The sequence below is a fragment of the Durio zibethinus genome, chromosome 15 (genome assembly GCF_047325235.1).
Source record: "Durio zibethinus cultivar Kanyao isolate XHJ-2024 chromosome 15, ASM4732523v1, whole genome shotgun sequence".
Taxonomy (NCBI): domain Eukaryota; kingdom Viridiplantae; phylum Streptophyta; class Magnoliopsida; order Malvales; family Malvaceae; genus Durio; species Durio zibethinus.
In genome coordinates this window covers 11,487,887-11,506,366 of record NC_143176.1, presented here as the reverse complement: position 1 = coordinate 11,506,366, position 18,480 = coordinate 11,487,887, and positions in this window count along the sequence as shown.

Here is an 18,480-nt window from a genome sequence, read left to right as displayed (position 1 = left end):
TAAAGAGGAGTCCTGAATCCCACATCGAATATAAGAAGAAGGTCACTGGGGTATATAAGGGTTCATACCATCTTTTCCTTGTGAAGCACTTTTTGTAGGACAAAACCATGAGGCCAGAGGGCCAGAGCGGATAATACCTCACAAAAGTGTGAATCATGGTAGGTAGGCTGATCTAGGATGCCGGATGAGTGGATGCCTAGGTCCCGTTGCCACGTGGGTTCAAAGTTTAAGTCTCGATTGATGACACTTGCATCAGCATCAATACCTACTGGTTTTTAAAAAGAAATATATATATCTAGTTAATTATAGAGAACTCGAACTAAATATGAGCTAAAACAACTTCCAACAATGAGTTTCCTACAAGATTTAACAAAAAATCCCAACAAATTAAAGCAAGAATAGCTCAATGAACTAGCAAACTAGATAGTACACCAAACTACAAAAACCAATGTTCAACAATTTGCATCCAAACAGCAATTGAATACAAGTAAATCAATGCAATCGATCAAAATCTAACAAGTAAATAGATAAAACTAAAAATGTAAAGAAAAGAGTGAATAGATTGCCTAGAGGAGAGATGATTCATGCTTCAATTGATTTCCATACCTGGAGCTTCACTACTTCTAGGATCTTTCAGCAAATTCCAAGATTAAATTAGAACGATGTGGTTTCCATTTAAGAATGATTTTTCCTTGATCCAAGCCAAATGAGTTACAAAACTATGAAAAAAATTAGAGTAAAAAGGAGCAAGAAATCAATGAGTTTCGATCAGATCATTGGAGCTAGGTCAAGTCCGTGAATTGAAAACTAGATTTGAGTTCAATGTGAATTCAACTAAATTTGAAGAGGAAATCATAAGAATTTTCAAATTTCAGTATGAAAATCATAAACAACATTCAAAAAGAGTTCAGGAAACTTAAAATTGCAACAAAAATCAATCAAGAACAATTGACGTAAAGGTTTGGTTGGAGAAAAAATGAAAATGTAAAAAAAAAAAAGTGTAGAAAATTCAAAGGAACAAAAACATAAATCCCAGTCTAAAGTCTTTCAAATGGCTGGTACCTCTTTCCTATTTATAGACAAATAGGAGAACAGGAGGTGCCTTAAGCCTCAAAATATATCTCAAAAATATAAAAGTTTGGACATTCTTCTAAAGCCTTCTCTTTTTTTCCTTCCTTCATGGTTAGTTCATTCTTGTTTGGTTCCTTGAATTCCTACCTGTTTCCAAGCTCTCTTCTCTTGAATTTTGCCAATCCAAAAGTCCACATTATGGCCAATAGAAGTCTTCAAAAATGCAAACTTAGCAGCTCCTGAAAACCTATTTTGAATACCAAAAGAGGGCACTAAAATATGGATCACTTAACGCTTGATTCCATGGTAAACTAACACTTTAGCAACTTCATTTTCTTTTGCACCAATTCTTGCAATTTCCTCTTCATTTGGCTTCCTAAAATTGAAGTCATTAATTGAACAAATGTTAAATTAAAATCACTAGAAACGTTCTGAAAAATTGCAAATAAAAAATTAGCTTTTAAGTACACTAATGCACTTAATACCTTTCATGTATAAAGATACCACATAGGTAAAATTGCACTAGTAAACTAATGAAGACAATTCCAAGTGAAAATTACGAGGATCAAGACTTGAAACAAGGTTTTATGAAGTTCATTTGAGCTTAAGAAAGTATAGAAGAAGGGATCAAGAAAAACTTAAAAGCTAATGCAGCTTAATCACACTAATCGTGGCTTTTGCTAGCTTTTATCAGCATAAATCCCCCAAAATGTGTTCAAAATCTCCAAAATTCCTCATTTTCTCTATTTTCACCTACAAATAAGACAAATGTACATTTACAAGTATTTTTTCCACAATTCACAAGGAACAAACTAAAATATAAGGAAAATTGCATTCAAAATGAGTAAAAAAATAGTAAAATTTTAGTGCAATCAAAACAAACTTAAGCTTTTGCTTGTCCTTAAGCAAAACAAGATCAAGCAAGAATCATCATATACTTTCAATGCCTTATTTAATATGAATGCTTCATGGATTGATAAATGGATATAAGTAAAGTAAAATGATAAACATGTGCTAATATACAAGAATCAACTTAGGCTAAGTTCATTACTAATTATGGTTTCCAAAAGCAAGCAATACCTTTCACAAATCATTGCATGAAATCTAGCAATGTTAAGCAAAACATGAAGATTCAAGAACAAAGATCGATAAAGTGTGCTTAAGCTCCATAAGTTTGCTTATCATATCTCTCTCCACTAATGTAGATAAACACATGACCAAGGATCATTTAGGACTTCAATAAGCTTGTAATGAAAAGCAAGGGTCAAGGTTTGGCAAAAGTTAATTTATGCTCAAGTACCCTAACAATGCATTACTTGTTTAGGATCATTCACAATTAACTCTTCAAGGTAAAGAAAGATAAAGCTTGACCAAAAAATCACCCCCAAACTTTGTTTTTGCCCTTTTTTTTTCTTACTTTTCTTCTTTTCTTTGCATGAATGTCCCAATGCATATGGGTTAAAAGACCAACAAGATAGAAATATCAAAAAAAGGCTTAGGCTTGTAATGTGGTTTTAAGATAAAAAGAAAGCATCATAAGCCCAAATGGGGTGACTATGGAAGAATTGTATCAAAGTTGGCTTAAAAGGCTCAAATGATTCAAATATGACCTATATCATTTCGCTAATCATGTATTCTCTAGGATTTCACCTCGAGAGATGATCAAAACAAATTCTGGAACATGAAATATAACTTCAAATGCCAATGCAAAAAATATCTCATGCTCACATAATCATGCACTAGATAAAAATGCAATTTAATGATCAAGGTATCAACTCACAAATATAAACACATACTCAAGAAGTCACTATGCCTAAGTATCTTCTCATCTTTCACACAATATTCAATCTTTTTCTAAACCTATATTCATTCTCATTCTTCACTTATCATTGACTTTTATAATGAACTAATCAAAGAAAGCATACTAATGATTCAAGCTACTACTAGTCAAGCTCAATTTCAAGGCAAAACTCAAGGAAAATTCAAAAACTTTTGCAAAAATTTTGAACAATTTTCCCATATCCCGAAACTTAAACAACATATTGTCCTCAATGTGTATGCAAAAGGAACTCAAGTGCAAAAGAGAGGAACAAGGAATCTCCTATGAATGTTGGGCTGAAACTAGTGTTTCTAGCTTTAAGCTCTTATTCCACCTACAAAATAAAAAAATTACCTAAGAAAAAAAAACATTAAATGTAGAAGGAAACATAAGCAAAACAACAAAATAAACAATTGAGCAAGACATGAAATGTAAAGCTTGAGTTGCCTTCCAAGAAGATCTTTATTTAAAGTCAAGAACTTGACTTTTATTGGTGTTAAAGAATGAGCAATTTTAGGACTAATTCAAACTTGATTTATGGAATTGAATTCCATGAACAGGATCAAAATTTTCTTGATTTTCTTTCTTTTTTTTTTAATTTAGTTTTTATTAAAGCATTAAAATGGAAAAGGAATAAAAAAAAGAAAACTATCTGCTAGGCTTAAAGCCCAAATAACAACTAAATAGGTCCATTCAAAGCCGAATTGCTCCAAATCAATTTTAAAAACCCAATAAACATTTCAAAGGCCCAACAATCTAGATGAAATCCAACTTGTACAAGCTAAATATTTTGACCATTTAATTAAAAGTCTCAGACCAAATGGGGATGTCTACAATTGACCTTTTTTGCACATTCCTGTGAAATAGAAATGATGCAAAGACATAGACAACCATTGTGTTCGATTCACTGAAGCAATTTTTTTAAAGAATCCTCTAAATAGAGGCTTGAAACATTTGGAAAATTTTAAAAAGCTCCTCTAAAGAAAGGCACACAACTTTAACAAACTTTAAATCTGAATTAGGAAATGGGCTTCTCTATATAAAGGCTCAACAACTTTAAATATGAATTAAAAAATTGGTACTTCTAAAAAGAGGCTTAACAATTTTAAATCTGAATTAAGAAATGGGCTCCTCTAAGCAGAGGTTCAAATACTTTAAATGGCTCTTCTAAGTAGAGGCTCAACAACTTAAAAAACTTCAAATGGCTCCTCTATGCAAAGTCTCAATGACTTTAAAAACCTTAAATCTAACTAATTTTCTTAAAATGTCTCTTTCTTTAATGATTAAAATCTTACCTCAGAAGTTTTTTCTCCATTTAGAATTTGAAGTTTTCTTTATTGAAAAGTCTTCACTCATATTCTCCATGTTGGATCTTACGACATGCTTGTTCTAAGTACATGCATTGGATATTCCCATATGCAATGTATGTAATGCAAATGATATATAAAACGCTTCCCAAAGGATCACAATTCACAAAGGATTCAAGCTTTGCAAAGGTTTAAAATTTGCAAAAGATTTAAGTTTCTAAAGGTTCAAGATTTGCAAGAGATTTAAGTTTCACAAAGGATCCAAAATTCATAAAAAGTTAAAGATTCTTAAAGGCATCAAGATTTGCAAAGATTCAAAGATTTGTGAAAGGTCCTAGGTTCGCAAGGATTCTAAGATTCATAAATATTTCTAAGATTCACAAAGGTTTCAAGATTTGCAAAGATTTCAAAAGTTGAAAAGATCTAAGTTTCACAAAAATCCCAAGATTGAAGGTTCAAAACTTAACAATCTTTTCATCCAAAAGTCAAAACCTTATCTCTAAAATGTTTCTTATCTTAGGAAGACCTTTTAAGAAAATTCATCATCTTTTTAATTTCAATATCTAAAAACAAAATTTCTTATCCATCTATCAACTATCATGAATGCAATGCATGTAATACAAATATCAATCAATGTCAGGCAATTCTAATGATGGTAATTAGGTTCTCAAGTTACCATCTCATATTTTTCTTTTTAATTTCTCAACATTAATGATTTAAGATTCACCTTGCAAATTCCATCAACTGATCATTAGGTCACAACTAGCAATTTTCATCATTTGGTTGCAAAATATCCTCTCAAGCTTCTTTCATCTTTCATTTTCTTCTTTCCCCTATCAGTTTAGATTTCTTTTTAAAGGAATGAAATCATGGTTTTTCACTTTTCTTGTTTTATTTTCTCATTGCCCTTATCATTCTAGATCAAGCTTTTCACTCATTTCATCTCTTCATGCCCCTATCATTCTGGAGTTCTTTTCAAAAGAATGGAAGAGTCTTTTATGAACATTATCATTCACTTATTTATCAACATTCTAATTCATAACAAATATGATTCAATCTAACATTTCTTCAATTCATCGAGGGAATGCAAACTTGGTAAAGAACAGGAAAATTGGTATTCATTATTGAAAGGAAGTCTAGTTAAGAATAAATCAAAGGTAAAAGCAAATCATTGAGACTAATCGAATGGGACATCAATGTCCAAAAAATGACTGATCAGACAATTTTGAAGTCTAACTCAAAATCCATTTTCCAAAACACATTTCCTTGATATTCTCAATCTTTGAACCAAACATTATCCATGGATAAGGATTCTCAAATGAAGCTATTTTCCCAAGTCTTCACTTTTACTTAAATCACTATCATAACGTATTAGTTTAGAGGCTCGATCACTCGACGTAATCATTTAAAATCATGAAAATGCGAGAGTCACCATCAACCTTTTTTTTAGGGTGTGATTGGCCACCCAAAAGTTTTTTCTTTTTAATAAAACAATAAAATGGGTTTAAAGTTTATTAAAAAGACATTTGTGGTCTATGAAAACAAGATTGGGTTCAGGAGTCAGTTATGCATAGGGAAGGATTAGCACCCCCTACAACTTCCATACAATTGGCACAAATTAATCACGTGTTATTTATAACATTGGACAAAAATGATTTTTTATATGAAATTTAGTTATATAATTCTCTTCATTTTTAAGAAATAAAATCAACTAAAAACCTTTATTTAGAAATGTTGTGAAAATCTCTAAATTAAAGAAATACCTTAAAATTCTTCAATATAAAGGTAGAATTTGAAGATAATTCTTTCCATCTAAGATTTACCACAACATTTCCTCAAAAATAAAAAATAATATTCTTTGAAAATGATAATTATAAGTAATTTTCCAACATCTAGGCAAAACACCAAAAATTATATTTCTTGAAATATTATTTTAATTTTTGCATTTATTTTATTTTTAAGATGAATTTTTCAAACTTTTTATGTAGTAAAAATAAAAAATGATATAATTAATATTAAACACCAATAATTAAATAAACATATATGCATAATGGGTGTAAACAATAATTTAGAAATGAGATATATGCAAATAATGATAAAATGCAAATTAAGAAATTGGCTTTTTAAATATAAAGAGGCCACCTGGACTCTCCAACCTCTAGGCAAAGTTTGGTGCAACGATTTACATTTAAAATCTCATTTTATTATTTTATTATAATTTAATAATTATTCAATTTTATTATTATTTTAACTATGAAATTATACGAAAATTTCTTAACAAAAAAAATTCCTAAATACCACATCATCTAGGCGGCATTTGAAAAGAAATTATTTCACAAAAGGTTTTCATACAAATCCCTAAAGAATTAGGATTATTTTGGGGCTTTGGGGCTTTAGGGTTTAGGCTTTCATTTAAGTCCTGAACTATGGTTTAGGGTTTTAAGGTTATATTTTAGGGTCTTGGGTTTAACCTATGGTTTAGTGTTTCACTTAAGATTTTAGTTTTAGGGTTCCGTTTAGGGATTTCATTTAAGGTTTCATTTAAAGGTTTTAGATCAAGGTGGTTTCATTTAGAGTTTCATTCCAAGGTTTCATTTAGGGTTTTAGAAATTTACGAACCTCTCAAAAAATTTTCAACATCTATGCAAACTTTCTGAGTAAGCTCGTACTTTGTAATTTTCCTAAAATAAATCATATTTTTATATTTTCATCTATTTTCTTTTTTTTTTAAACTATTATTATTACTACGTATTTACCCTTATATATTTCTCTAAAAAATGGATTTTTTATATTTTTATTTATTTTCCTTTCCATTAAATATTTTATTATTATTATTTATTTAATATTTAATAATTCTCCAACATATAGGTGAAATTATTTTTTTATTATTATTATTATTATTATTATTTTAAACATGATTTTTAATTCCCTCCAGCATCTAGGTAAAGATTCTAAATTTTTTATTATTATTATTTATCTTTTTTATTTTATTTTGCATAAATCTAAAATGTATGAAAAATAAAATAAATTACATCAAAAGTAAATTAAAACATAACAATTAAGTAAAAGTTTAAACAAGCATCTAAATTTAGTTATCATGAAAGTTAAGAAGGTATAAAATTTAAATTGCAGTTAAGCATGAAAGAGCTATGTATGAACTTGAACGATATAAAATATACATGAAATCAGACTTTATGAAGATCACATAAACTTTAGCATATTTTAAAACTTTTAATTTTTTAATTTTAAAGTTAATGCGTATTTTAAAATCTTTTTTATGATTACACCCACCATCAATAGACCAAATGCGATAGGCTTTAACAAACAATAAAGGGTTGAGTTTTAAGCTTTCACAACAAGCATAAAATAAAAGTCAAAGCCTAGAACTTAAACAAAGTAAATGGCATTGCAAAACCCCACAAAGACACAAGAATGACAAAAAAAAATAAAATAAAATAAATTAGGAATGAACCAAACAGGAAATAGAAACTAAGAAAAGCATCAGAAGTTTTTTTTTCAAACAATCGGTCAAAAAATGACTAAGAAGAGTTATCTTTTTGTTTTTGTTCTTCCTGTAGATAATATCTTGCTCTTTTTCACCTTTTGAACAAGTTTTCTTTCCAAAGCTTTTCTACACAAGAGTTCTCTTTGCTTTGTTTGTTGGTCCCATTCTTTTTACTTTTTTTTTTTGTGCTTGCTTTTTGTTTCACTCCTCTAGACTTTTCTTTTTGGTTTTTCTTCAAAGGCTTCCCCATGTCTAGTTTGTCGCTTTTTTTTTCCTGCTTTATTTTTATTTTCTTGCTTCTCACTTGTTTTGTTTCTATGTTGCTTGAATGCTTCTTCTTGGGATGTTTAGTTTTTTAGTCTATAGCTTACTACTTTTTTTTTTCTTTCTTTTGTCTTTGCTTTCAGCTTTTGTTTACTACCAATTTCTTCTTGCTTTTCTTCCCTAGTCCCGTTTCTACCTTGTCTCTGTATAAAGTGTGTGGCATATCATATGGTAGACCATTGGAACAAACTGATAGCACCTAAATATATAAAGTCTTTACTTGCTAAAAATGGTGCTAATTTTTAAAATTTGGATGATTTTTTGTGCTTTTCATGTTGTTTTCGTGATTTTAGGGTTTCAAGCTCATAGATATCATTTTCACACAAGCTATGTAAGGAAGCTTATAAGAAGCAAATTTTGGCCCAATCTTGGAAGCACATAGCAAGATAACTTTAATCCACACTCATAAAGTTTCACTTACATAAGAACTCTTCCATCATGCATTTGGCCACCTCTATTCCAATAAGGGTTGAATGCTAATCCAAGCTTATTTGGACTTCATCACGTTCAGCCAAAGAGAAGTTTCATCCAAGCATGACTCATTTACTTAGCCATAAAAAAATTATCGTTATATAAGGACTTTATCCATTTGGCCATGCAAAAAGGAGCTTAATTTACAAAATTCTGGACTCTCCAAGCTCTATCCTATTTAACCAAGACTCTATTGAAGAGAACCTTTATGCAATTTTCCATAATAAAGGCTATAGGTACATTCGGCATCAAAGAATTTGAATCTCACCATGAGACTTGTTACTTAGCTTTGAAGATTTTAACTTGGAATAGGATTTTATCCATTTGAATTTCAATAATTGGATAAAAATCAACTTACTCTTGAATTTCCAAGCCTTAGCCAAATCCAAAAGAGGAGAATTATCAAGATTTTATTAATATTCAATCAAATGCCAAGATTGCAACATCAAGACCCATTCAACCTAGCATACTCAAGCTTGAAGAAGTCTTATCAGCTATGACACCTTAAAAGATGAAGATCAAGCATATCACTTAAAGTTTGAATGTAAAAACAACTATTGTAAATCCTACACCTACGCTCTATTATAAATAGGAAGGCCATTCACCCCTTTCCATCATCCTATTCCTTACTTCTCTTCTCTCTTTTAGTTTTTAGTTCTTCTTTCTTTTAGTTATTTAGTTCAATTATTGGCTTAAATGATAGATTTGTCAATAACAAAGCTCTTGTTCTTTAAATTCTTTTATTTTAATTCAAGAAGTATTGTTTTTAAGATCTTTTCTTTTCTTGTTTTCAGTTACAAATCTTGTCTTTACAATCTTTATTATGGAAAAAAGCATTATTTTTTCTTTCAAGATTGATTCAAGCTTTCTTTTATTTGTTGCAAGATTCAGTTACCACTTTCTTTTATGTTCTTTAAGTTTTTTTTATGCAATCTTTATTCTAAGTTTACTACAAGCATTCGACCTTCTAAGTTTCTTTAATTTCCAAGCTTTAAATTCTTATTTTCTTAGATTTAATCTTTTGCAATCTTCTTTTACTTTCTAAGTGATAGTTGGTGAAGTCAAGATCTTTACCTACATATCACTTTTAATCTTTACCTTTCTTGCAACCAAACCCTAAATTTTTAATTGTTAGATATAAGATCTTAGACCTTCATTATTAGTAATTGTGAACAATCCAACATTACCTCTATAATTCTTAAGGAGAAGATATTGGAACACTTTCTTTTATTACTTGATCTATGCACTTACAAGCTATACAGAAAGCAGCAATCATAAATGGACAAGGATGCTATGCTGCTTAGACAAAGTTAATGTATTTCATGGAAAGGAAATTAGGCTACTTTGTATCCATCCAATCTAGCAAGCTACCGAGGAAAATTTAAAGACAGATAATAGCTATTAGTCGAGCAAAACAGGAAAATAAAATGCCAAAAAAAAACCCTAAAAAAATAAAACACAACTGGTAGCAACTAGCTTTTGCCTCCTCTAGTTGCATTTGCACTTGCGAGTCACTAAGATGGTGTAGAAATTTTACTGGCAATTGGTAGGCTGACTTAGCCATTTCTTGCAAAAGTATTGGTTGCATTTTGGAGGATAGAATTACCATATTTTTAGCATGAAAATAGCCACACCAAAAGAAGATTTTGTTTTTACTAAAACTAGTTATTAAACCATAATAGTTGTGTTACTGTCAGGTATCACATGATGTGTTGAGTTAGATAAACCTTTCAAGGCCATTTGCCATTAAAAGACACCTAAGCAGTTACTACAATTTGGCATGAAATGAGGATAGAAAAGTTGGTCATCTATGTATAAAGAAGATAAAAATCAACTGTTAAAATCGTGACTAGCCCTTTCCACAAATTAATGCCTAAGCTACTACACAAGCTGATTTAAAAAAACTTCAAGCTAGGCCTAGAGTTTAAATGAGGATATAAAAGCAAAAAAGCTATGAAATAATTTGAAATTGGACCAAAAGAATTATCAATAATGCAAGAAAGGGAGGAACCAATTGCAAGTCAAGATATAAAAGGGAACATAATGAAAAATAAAAGTCAAGCATTGCTCTTAGATTGCAAGTTTCAAGAAACCATTTATGGGTTAAGGAAAGACCTAGGATAGTGTTAGAGAATAAGAAATTCGACGGGGCAAAAAGAAGGGCTGAACCTATCATTGCTTGTAGCATTTTTATTCTTTCATTTTCCTATTTCGACATCACTAGCAGGCAGCCCTTTGTTGACCTTGTTGTGACTTTTAGAGGATCATTTTATCTTGTTCTCATGTATTTATTTTGAGCTTTCCTGATGCATTACAAGGACTTTTGGTAAAAGGCTTTCATTCACAATTTACTCCTATTTTCCATTTATGTTTTTGGTAATGAAATTTTAGCTTCCATTTTTAGTTTTTTCCCAACTTTGATTCTTTCTATTTTTGCCTTAGTTTGCTTTATATATGAGCTTTTAATTCAAAGAAAAGAATAGTCAAAGGTGGCCTTGGCTTGAGAAAATTCTCATAAGGGCCTAAGAGACTAGATTTTTTTCTTTTTATTTCCATTTCATGTTCTATCACTTTGTATTAATTTATGCCCAATTTTCTTTTTGTTTTATTTTCTACCTTATAGTTTTTAGTTCATGTTTTTATACTGTTTTTGAGTTGATAAGATGATACAAATGATGTTGGTTTATGTTTGGTGAAATGGTTAGGAAGTGGTTTCGGTTTCCAAGCATTTTCAGGCATTTTTTTTTACTAGTTTTCAAAAACTTTTTTGCATCCATTTTTGGTTATTTTGGAGATAGCATCTTGTACCTTTTTATCCACTTTTATGTCTATCTTAGGGTTCTAGGCTTAGTTTTCATGTTGCATGAGTGCATTTTTTTTATTGTCATATCATTTAGTCATGTAGTTTTAGGCCATTGTCAAGCTTTCAGTTTACATTTGGTTTTCTATTTTTTTGTCAATTTTAAGTTCTACTTTCTTCCACCTTTTAGGTTCATTTTCAGGTTCATTTTATGGTCTTTAAATTAGTTTTATAGTCCATTTAAGTTCTAGGTCAATCCCATAGCATTTTTAGTGCATGAGTCTACTGTATTTCTATTTTATATGTCATGGATTTAAGTAAATTGTTTTGCCTACTTTGGTCAATTTTGGGAAGGGTCTCATGCATCATTTTGGTTCATTTTTATGTCTATTTTAAGGTGGTAATACAATTTTTACAGATTCCTTAGGTAAGGTCACATTTACATAGCATTTTTACCATAGGTTGCATGTAGCATGCATTTTCTACTTTGATTTTATATTGTATTTTTATGCCCAATTAGGTTTAGTTTTGCATGTACTGTCCTATAGGTTTTAGATCCTATTTTTAGTTTATTTTAGGTTATGTAGGTCACAGTTATGTTTGCATCCATTAAGGTCACAAATTCATTCTGTAAAATTGGTTAATTGCATTTTAGCTTCATTTCAGGATTTTAGCTTTTTTATATATTTTAGGTGTTTTGTTTAACATATTTTCATGTCATTTTCATTTAGGCTAGCTTAAGTTTAATTTTGGCTGCTTGCCTTAGGATTTAAGTTAGCTAATTTAGGAGTTTCCATGCAGTATACTCGGTGTTTGATAAAATGCCCCAAAAGTGCATTTGCATGATTTTTGTTAGTTTTCTAGCTTAGCTTTTAGGTAACCTTTAATTTTTGTTTTTAGGACCTCTTTCCATGCTTTTCCATGTCAATTTCACGTTTAATTTTTGTTTTACATCTTTCATGCATCTTAGGCTAAGTTTGGAATTTACTTAGATTAATTTTATATTAAAAATGCTAATTTTGCTTTTTTATGTTTTGTCAGGTAAAATTTTTTTATTGCTAAATTCAAGTTTTGTTTTTCATCCCTCCACTCTTTAATTTCAATTTTAATTTATGCATTTAATTTTGTTTAGTTTAATTTTTGGCTTTGTCATTTTCCATTTTTACTAACCTAGCATTTTAGGAAACTACCTTTTTTTGTAATTTTTCTTGTAGACCTCTAACCTCCATAACTTGTAGTTAAATTTAGATTTTAATTATCTGGTAATTTTATTATTTTTAATTAGGTTAGTTAGATCACTTCATAATTTTTGTAGGCCCGGATATACTCGAACTATTAAAATCGATACTTACTTTTGGGTCTAAACTTCCCAAACCTTTGAGGAGATAATAATCTAGAATACTTCTAATCTTTATTACTTTTGTGACCCATACACATGAGATACTCCAAAGGGAAGCAACAATTCTCTTTAACCAATCCATAAAGAATTTATGTTAAATTGATCAATGGAAGTATGTTTTGGTTCTAGTGCAATATTATTTTGCTTGAGGACAAGCAAAACACTAAGTTTTTGGGTCTAATGATTTTATAATTTTATAGAATTGTCATAGTGCTTAATGATGTATTTTTGCTTAATTCTTAGTAAATTTATACAAATACACCCCTAATTGGTAAAATTTCTCATGTGCAGGTAATTTTAGCAATCAAAGGGAAAAGAAAGCAAATTTGGAGAATTTGAATTAATTTGGATCAAATTTGTAGCAAGAAAATCTATTTAGACAAACCTAGAGCTAATTGCAGTAACTAAGCTTTGCAAGGATTGAGTTGAAATTGGGGTTGACAAAAGTGCAATGAAGGAAATGAATAAGTGATCAAGTCATGATATTATGTGATCAAGTTGCCTAAAACCTCAATGAGCTAAATGAAAGTGAATGAGTTTAAGAAATTACAAACAAGATCAAAGAAGCTGTTAGCTAAAGATGTAGCTATTTGAAACTGAAAATAAAGTTAAATTTCGATTAATTTTGGTTGAGTAAAATAGGTGCTAAGCTAGCTTTTTAATTAATTCTCATTGGCTGATTTTTTTAGCACAAGGATCATCGTCAATTGAGCTCATTTTGATGATGAAATGAGCATGAAAGGAGTTAGCTAATGGTATCAGTTTTGTAGCTGAGTATGTGAACACAAATTTGCACCCTAAGAAATGCAAAAAAAAAAGATATTAACTTGGCACTTTAATGCTCTCCCAATGGTCACTTAAATAGCACATGGGTCAATATTAAATTGTTCACACATTTTGCATGACCTAAGAATAAAACTAAGAGAGGTGGCTATGTATGTGGGATTTGAGCTAGGCTAGAATTTTACAACTGCATTGGCTACTTACTTGGCAATTTTATGCAATCCTATTAGTACCTTTACACTAGCTACTACCTATAAATAGAAAAGAGTGTATAGTTTTCAAAGAAAGAAGTTCCTTAGTTTAATTTGAGCTCATTAGATTAGTTTTAAATCTATCTAAGTTGCTCCTCTCTTCTCTATATAGAGTTGAACTATTTGGATGAGATTGTCTTTGCATTTTCTAGTTAATTTTCTTTGTTGGTTGTTCAGTTACTAGTTCATTTTCATTCCTTTAATTGTTCGTTACATTCCAAGCAATTTCTTTTGTTAAACACTTCAATTCCAAGTTTCAATTTCAAGTTCCTTTCAACTCTATTTCCTGATTTACATAATTTCATGTTAAGTTCAATTTTCTTAGCTTTCATTATGAAATTGTTCTCAATTAATTCCAATATTTGTTCTAATTGTTCATGAACATATAATCTTGATTTCCAAAGAAAGTTAGCTTAAATTCATTGAAAATCAATTGAGAATTAAGTGAGCAATGTGTTATTTCCAAATTTGAAATTCTAATGTTGTTTGGACTTCTCTATTTGATGATTGTAGATGACAATTTAAACTTGCTCTTAGCTAGATCTCCATTGATGAGGTACTATTTCACTTGATTCAATCTATTTTTCTTGTGACATTTTAATTCTTATAGTTCAAAAGCTGGTTTGATCAACTGCCATCATGTTTCCATTTCAGTTTTACTTTTATGTTTTTAATTAGTTGTTGATTTTAATTACTATTCTAGTAACTCCTTTTCATTGATCTTGTAGTTCTAAAGTTGCAATAGAATTCCTTTAATTTTGCTTGTTCATTCACCTTGATTTCATGCATTTTCTTGTTAAGATTGTTGACAAACTTTAAGGCTATTTCGATCAGCACTAGTAGTATTAATGCTATTCAGTTCTTGTGCAATTTAGCTACTTCTCAAGCTACTCCATAGCTGATTTGTTAGTTACAATTTTAGTTAGGTTTAGTTTCAATTTACTTAGCTTTTCTTAAGTATTTTCATTTCTATGCTTGTTCAATTCAATTCTACATTGATTTCATCTTTCCAAAATTTTGTTTTAGGTTCAAGTTGGTATTTCATGTTACTTATAGATCTTTATTTTTCTATTGTTTCAATTCATGTTGTTTAAGCATTGAATTATTAGATTTCATGTTAATTAGTTCATCGAGGCCGAATGTTCTTTTTGGTTCAAGGATTATTAGTTTAGTTGCAATTGCTAGATCATGCACTAGATTAGGTAATTAGATAAATGTTCATACAATTTGAAAGAACCAAATATAGTTAAGATGCTCAAATTTGGTAATTAGTACTAGGTTAACTCAATCATCAAGAAAACGATATCTTATTCACTTTATTACTGAAGTGACCTCATGCACTTGCAGTTAACGAATGTCATCTATGCTTTGAATTGATCTCCTCTTTGCTATGATAAAATGGGAAGAAATATTTGATGTACAAATTTATTTTCATATATGCTATATAAGTGCTTAAACAAATATATAGATGGGATATTATGAATGTATGTGCTTAAAAGAAATTAAGCTTTGATACATATATGTGTGCTTAATAGATATATTTGCTTTGACATATATGTATTTTGGATTATAAGTGTTGGATTAAGATAAGAAATGCATTAGTTGAGGACTTTTGCTACGAAACATGCATTGCTTAAAGGGTGAGTTTTTCAAAAAGGTTTTCAAAATTCTTAAATGTTTCAAGAGAAGTTTTTTATCAAGCAAATTTATCTTTAAGTTTTGTTATATCAAAAATGAGAGATTGTTAGCCTTAAATTGATTCTTATTTTGAAATGACAAAATATTAAGTCAAGTAAACTTGACCAAGATTTTGAAAAGATTTATTTAGTACATATTCTTGAATTATATTGTTTTTTGTACTAAATAAATACTAGCGATATTTTAAATAAAAATATTTTGGGAAAAGGTTTCGAATTTTGAAAAGATTTATTTAATACATATTCTTGAATTATATTGTTTTTTGTACTAAATAAATACTAGCGATATTTGAAATAAAAATATTTTGGGAAAAGGTTTCGAATTTTGAAAAGATTTATTTAGTACATGATTCTTATCATATATTATTTTTTGTACTAAATAAATATTATGTCTTTCAAAATATTATTTGATTTAGAAAATGTTTTTATCAAGTCTAAAACCTTTCTTTATGTTTTGTATTTCTCAAACCAAAAATACTCTTTAAAGATTATTTATTTGAGTTTAAAAGAAAGTCCAATTGTTTATTTTAAAGTGAATTTATTCATCTTGGACTCAATATCATTTTGATAATATTGGTTTAGAGAAATTGATTAAGTAGAAAAAGATATTTTGTAATAATAAGTTTTCCAACATTGATTAACAATATTTTCTATATTGATTTACAAAGTTTTAATCTTTGAATTATATATGGTTGGAAAGTTATTTGAGTCTACTTTCTAATGGACTAAACAAAATTGAAATCCATAGATATTGAATTTTTACTAGAGATTATGGAGCAATTGCATAAAAGGCAGTTTTGAAAATTCACTTTAATTTTTATACATTGATATAAAGCCCTTTAAGTCTAGTTTCTAAATCTTTAAATGAATTATGATTTGGATTTGTATAACTTAAGATATGGTTAAATTGGTAAAGATAGTGCAAAATGAGATTTAAGGTAATCGATTGCCAAATTAAGGAATCGGCTACTATTTCATCCAAAATCACCTTGAACGTAAGATCAACATGACCTGATCAATCTCTTAGCCTGCAACTATCAAAATGTGAAATAAATTGATGACTTGATCTATCACCTTATATACTTGGTCAATCCTCTCACCCCAAATAGCTTTCAACGACTACTTTGAAAAAGGAAACCATATATTTTCATTTTTGAATCTTTTCCAACTTCTCCAATCATAATTCTTCTTTAAAAAGGGCACTTCAACACATTTAAGGTAGTAGAGACTCCAAAATACCTTATCTTCATTCTTTTAAGAATTCAAGAGCATTCAAAAGATTAAAGCTTTAATTATTCCCATTCTTGTATCCAAACTATATTTTTTCTTCCTTTATCATTCTTTGCACTTAAATTAGCAAACACTTAACCTTTGAAAGGTATTCCATGATTTACAAATTCTTTTGTATTTAAAAGGGATTTTTAAGTTAAAGGGTAAGGTTTCCTCTTTAGTGATTTTGTAAGAAAGTTTTTTATTGGTGGATTGTGCTTGGCTAGGATAGCTAAAGGAAAGGACATAGGTGCCTTTAGAAAATGACCAAACCTTTATAAATATTTGTATTTGATTTCTCTAACCTTTTCTCTTTTTATCTTTCAAGTTTTTAGTTGTGCACTAATTTCATATATTTCTTATATTTTTTATTTCTCATTTTACATTTAATTGAAATTTATTGTTGAAAACCAATTTTAAAACAATCCAATTCACCCCCTCTTGGATTGTTTTCTACACTTAAGCTAACAACCACTTATCAGATTGTGTAAAAAAGCATGAAAAGGATGGTTTAGACTAGGATTTGAGGAAGTACTTTAGCATTTCAATTTCCTCTTTATTCAATTTGCATGGATTGTCACTTGTTGGAGTACTTTTCCCTTACAGTTGAGCCTCCTCATTGCTAATAAGATTCACTCAACCTTATTGTCTTTTAAATACATTGTTTTTGGCTAGCACTTCCTGTGAAGTTTAAAGCAATTCTTTTTTATATGGTGTGGTTTTTTGAAATAGCTACACCATAAACTACTCATTTTGCTAACTTCTAGTGTTTTGTCCCCTTGTTAACATAACTCAACCATACACTACTTTAAGTTAGTTTTTTCAAGATCATTGCTAACCTTTCAAGTTGTTATGGCTTCAGCCAACAATCCTACGACTTTCCTCAAAGCAAGATAAAGAGAAAACTTAAGTTAATGGAGGAAAACTTTATTTGCACCCTTACTTGATCATATTCAATATTGAGGCCATTAAGAAATTCAAACACTTTATTTTCTCTACAAAGTTCAATACTATCTAGGTATCTTCACTACTCTTCATTTTAAGATCTTGATAATAATCTAATTCCAACCACAAGCCTTTCATTGTATCATAATAATCTATAATAGAAAGGTTACCTTGTTTGAAGGTCAAAATCTTGGTCTTTAGCTTATAAACCAATGCTATATCATGCTTCTGGAATACATTTGACAAATCATTCCAAATATCCTTAGTCGTAAAAAGAAACATACAATTTTTATTAATTTCAAGTTGCATGATACTTATAGCCATGACATGATTATAAAGTCTTCTTCATCTGATGCCATAAATCGAGGATCAATAACATTTTACCCTATTCCATTTAGATGGGTTAACTTTTTTTTTCCTTTTAGATAACTTCTGACCACCTGAGACCACTGACGTTAATTTTTTTTTCCATTTAGCTAATAGGTTGGATGCTTGTTTTACATCTCACCACTTGGCCCCTTTAAATGATGGTCAATTGGTGAAGTTGTGGTATTTGCCCTTCAAGCCAAATCATCTTAAGACATTATCATATTTGTAGTACTTTGATATTTGATATCTTATAAAGGTCTTATTATTTATCATTGAGCTTGTTTATATATATTTTTTAATGTATATGATAAAGTCCTTAGAATATAAATAAAAGCTTTGTAAAGGAATTACAATGAGACTGTAATTATGAGATTATTATTGCATAAAAGCTATATATTCTAAAATAGTTCCTAGTTGATGCTTTATCAATAAAAAGACATTGAAAAAAACTATTAAGACTAGCACATGGT